Here is a 5,137-nt window from a genome sequence, read left to right on the forward strand (position 1 = left end):
TTAAATAATATATAATAACAAATCATAATGTATATTAAAGTATAAATAAAATCATGTTTATTTTATATTATAGTTTATATTTATAAAATAAATATATATATATGTAAATATTATTATATTTATAAAGAGAAGATCCTTGGCATGTACATAGTGCTCAGTAGATTAAAACTGTTATTGCTCCATCACTAAAGCATGGAGTGAGCATGTGAGAGACATGAAAAATAAATGAACAGCATAGTACTGTAATATCTGAGAAAAATAAGTTTCAACAAGAGGGACTTCCTTGGTGGTCCAGTGATTACGACTTCTGCTTTCAATAAGGGTTCAATCCCTGGTTGGGCAGTTAAGATCCCACATACTTCACAGTTAAAAATCCAAAAGGTAAAACAGAAGCAATATTGTAACAAATCCTATGAAGGCTTTAAGAATGGTCCACATGAAAAAAAAAATCTGTATTAAAAAAAGAGTTTCAAGAAGAGAGATTTATCCATAATGTAAAAGTCTAGAGGGAGGGTGAATTGTGACTCCTTGGTGAGTTCCAGGGAGGTCAGTTTGAGAACAACGGTTGTGTTGAATGCCAGCCTGTGAGGAGCTCAGAGGAGGGGATGTGAGGAAGCAAAGGCTGGGAGTTTAAGTCCCCTTTCAGGGCTGTCCAGGCAGCCTGATCCTGGGGACACACTTAGCAACAGCCCTGACTGCGAAACCTATGCTGATCAATACTTGAGTCCCTGCAGACAAATGTCCCTTTGCACTAGTAGATCTGAAAGGAATCCATGCAACTGTAGGGGGTGTGCCTTTCTTACTATAACTATTATATTCTGCCTTATCTTACCATTATATGTGGGCCAATATCTTACCTTCACCGTCTCCCCCTTGAGGGAACTTTTCTCACTAGAATACCTATGAAAATGCCTTCTCCAGAGCAGATACAAAGTAAAAAGCAAATTGAATAAGTACTTTCTACAGTGTAAACATACACAGTGGCCCACACAAGTGAATCGCATATACTTGCCCACTGTGATGCTAGAAAATTTCATCACCAGTTCTTGAACCAACTTTGCTTGATATCCCAGTCTCTACGACAAGTTGCTTTCTGGACCTGTAATCTCTTAATAACAAGGACGAAGATTCTGTTTTTCTGGGCAGAGCCCTACCACTCTTTGCCTTTCTGGCCCACTAATGGCCTTAGTAGCATGCTGCATTTATAATTTTTGGTTAGGTTTGAACCCATATGACCTCTATATGACATACAATTAAACTTTATTAATTTCAGCTCAGTTCAGCCACTCAGTCGTGTCTGACTCTTTGTAACCTGTGAACCGCAGCATGCTAGGCCTCCCTGTCCATCACCAACTCCCGGAGTTTACCCAAACTCATGTCCATTGGGCCGGTGATGCCATCTAACCATCTCATCCTCTGTCGTCCCCTTCTCCTCCTGCCTTCAATCTTTCCTAGCATCAGGGTGTTTTCAAATGAGTCAGCTCTTTGCATCAGTTGGCCAAAGTATTGGAGTTTCAGCTTCAGCATCAATCCTTCCAAAGACTATTCAGGATTGATTTCCTTTAGGATGGACTGGTGGGATCTCCTTGCAGTCCACGGGACTCTCGAGAGTCTTCTCTAACACCACAGTTCAAAAGCATCAATTCTTCGGTGCTCAGCTTTCTTTATAGTCCAACTCTCACATCCATTCCTCTCACATCCAGACCTTTGTTGACAAAGTAGTATCTCTGCTTTTCAATATGCTGTCTACGTTGTTCATAACTTTCCTTCCAAAAGTAAGCATCTTTTAAATTCATGGATGCAATCACCGTCTGCAGTGATTTTGGAGCCCAGAAAAATAAAGTCAGCCACTGTTTCCACTGTTTCCCCATCATGGCATATTTCCAAATATGCCATGAAGTGATGGGACCAGATGCCATGATCTTAGTTTTTTGAATGTTGAGCTTTAAGCCAACTCTTTCACTCTCCTGTTTCACTTTCATCAAGAGGCTCTTTAGTTCTTCTTCACTTTCTGCCATAAGGGTGGTGTCATCTGCATATCTGAGGTTATTGATATTTCTCCTGGAAATCTTGATTCCAGCTTGTGCTTCATCCAGCCCAGTGTTTCTCATCATGTATTCTGCATATAAGTTAAATAAGCAGGGTGACAATATACAGACTTGTACTCCTTTTCCTATTTGGAAGCAGTCTGTTGTTTCATGTCCAGTTCTAAATGTTGCTTCCTGACCTGCATACAGATTTCTCAAGAGGAAGGTCAGATGGTCTGGTATTCCTATCTCTTTCAGAATTTAACAACATTAAATGTTCTATTAAAAAGTACATATACTCCTCCCTGAAACCAAGGCTCACTGAGCCCAGCATGTCTGAACCACAGTGAGCTTAAATCCTTACCACTTAATCAAATGGTCACTACAAAGCCATGCTGAAAAACTTAGAAAACTCCAAGAGACCAAGTTGAACCAGATATGGGTTTATCCAAATTTATACAGAAACTGCACATAAAAGACTGACTGCAGGAATTGGTGTTAATATAGCAAAGCACCTCTGGCTTTGTTTACAACCTAGACTTAAGTCCTTACTCTTGTAGTAGGTCTCCTGCAAAGGTTTTCCTATCCCACAGCTCTATGTTCAACAGTGCATACACACTTGAGTTCCTACCATCTCACAGCTAATACCCCGTGTGCAGTGATCCAGGGTTAAGAGAGTTGGATTACAACAGTTCTAGCAAGTGATCACCCACTGCTTGGCACCAGTTAGGAATAAAGGAAAAAAAAAAGTGTGTGTGGACTTCTCTGGGGATCCAGTGGTTGAGACTCTGCACTTCCACTGCAGGGGCACAGGTTCGATCCCTGGTTGGGGAACTAAGATCTCCCATGCCAAACTGTATAGCCAAAAAAAAAAAAAAAAGCCTCAGTGAGCTCTGAATAAAGAATTGCATTTCTACCACAACCCTCCTGTCCCTCAACAGTCCTGTCTACTCAAATTCCCCCAGTTCCCACAGCCTCAAATAGCCATGTTTCAAGGACTTGGCTTGTAGGGACTGTGGAAGGCACTGACAGCAGAATGCGAGGGTGGGCCTTTCTCAGGTGACTAACTCCCCATTTGTTGCTCTATTTCTGGGAAGGGAGGAGCTGCACAGTTAGCAAAGAGGCTGGCTGGTCAAGGGATGACCAGGTGCCAGGCACACTGTTCCAAGGATAAACCTGGGACTACTGACATCAATAATTTAATCACTGAACCTACCAGAAAATAGATAATCAAATATGACAGACCTCGAAAGAGCAAATGATTTGATCCTCTGCTATCAGGCCCACAGAGGAAAATTTCCCAGGTTATACATTCGATAAGCATGGGAACAGGAAGGCTCATAACCTTACTTTCTTTCCCACTCACACAGGCCACCAACAGAAGGAGAAGTGAGATGTAACCACCCAAGAATGGCCAGGTTCCCACAGATCACATCCTTAGCCTACCTTGATCTCACCTGTGGCTTGGGAAACTCACAGAAAGACAAGTTTCCAACGACCCCATATTTTTTTCTTTCGGCAGCCACAATTGGTCCCATTACATGTTTCAAGGTTACACGGGAGCCCCAGCTACACACATGGGGCAGGAGCAGACGAATCTTGCTCGGAGCTTTACAAGAAAAGCCAGAGCAAGTATTCCAAAAGGTGACAAAATCCGGAAAAGGGCACCCCAGGGTCTCCAGGAAACCCCTCACTCTCGGGCTTTCAGGACTCTTCATTTAGGTGCCTGTTTTCTTGAGCATCGAAAGCCTTTTCTGGACGGGAGTGGGGGCAGGGATGTGCAGGTCAATGGCTAAGCTGGCCAGGTGGGGAAGAGGAGGGGGAGAGAGCAGTTCCTTCGGATCCCCAACAGAGGTAGACAATGGGAGGTAAGAGGTTCAAGATGACAGGCAAGGCCATTTTCTTGGGGGGGAGGGTTGTTGGCTGGGGGCTGCTCCCCTGGCCTCCACTCACCGATTAAAAATGAGAGCTCATGATGAGGAAGACTAGGTGCAGAACTAGGAAGAACGCCACGTCTCATCCCAGGATAAGCCCTTCTTGGCCCGGTCCTCCAGTATCTTGCGGAAGACCTCCCGGCGGGCCCTCAGCCGCCATTTGAGCTCCAGCCGCTCACTGCAGTGCGCCTGGAGGAAGAAGGCGTCCAAGTCGAACATGGTGTGGTTGGCTTCCGGCAAGGCCTGCCTGCGGCCGTGGGCAGGAGAGCTGGGCGGACCTGTGCAGGGTGCGCCTCGGGGTAAGCGCTGGAGTCTTGGAAGGCCGGACGCCCGGGCCGTGCAGGTCCTTGTCGCTTGGCAGGCTGCGGGCATACTTCCGACGCAAGGTGGTACTGCCTGGCACCCTGTGACCCTGAGAGATGTGCAGGAAGTGCTCGGCAGACTCAGCGCTCACCGAGTTGTCCGGGTGGGAGAGGAAGCTCTGCTGGTGGTTAGGCCACCTTGATTTGGTTCAGGTTGGTCATAGAGGGAATGCTGAGCAGATCATAGAGTGCCATGAATGAGTGCGGGCCATTGCTCTGGATGTAAGCCCTCGCTTCTAGGCCCAGGCCCGATCTTGGGTTTTGTGGAATCGGCCCCCCACCGGCCTGCCACAGCTTCCACAGTAACAGTTGCGACCACCTCAGACTGCGCCAGAATGCCATCTTGAATCAAACCAGTCAATTCTAAAGGGAATCTCCTATACTTTGGCCACCTGATGCGAAGAGCCCACTCATCAGACAAGACCTTGATGCTGGTAAAGATTGAAGGCAGGAAGAGAAGGTGGTCACAGAGGATGAGATGTTTGGATGGCATTATTGACTCAATGGACTTGCGTTTGAGCAGGCTCCAGGAGATGGTGAAGGACAGGGAAGCCTGGTGTGCTGTAGTCCATTAGGTTGGAGAATGGGACACGACTTAGTGACTGATCAACAACAAGGATAGATGAATCACATTTTACACTTAAAGGTAAGAATATCTTGAAGGGGGCAAGGGAATTAGATGATTTGATACTGTTTTTTTTTTTTTTTTTATCAAATGTTCTATTTCAATCCCATTGTATAAATTCTAATTATCAACTACATTGATAGAGATTGAAAAAGCTATCTCCTTAGATTGCTATGAATTTGGAAGGGA

The 5,137-nt window shown here is 45.1% G+C and overlaps 1 pseudogene; it reads right to left on the bottom strand.

The window, feature by feature from the left end:
* Positions 1-3,983: 3,983 nt before the first annotated feature.
* Positions 3,984-4,781, bottom strand: LOC102399144 (annotated as a pseudogene).
* Positions 4,782-5,137: the final 356 nt, after the last annotated feature.

Source organism: Bubalus bubalis, chromosome 5, assembly GCF_019923935.1.
Source record: "Bubalus bubalis isolate 160015118507 breed Murrah chromosome 5, NDDB_SH_1, whole genome shotgun sequence".
Lineage (NCBI taxonomy): Eukaryota > Metazoa > Chordata > Mammalia > Artiodactyla > Bovidae > Bubalus > Bubalus bubalis.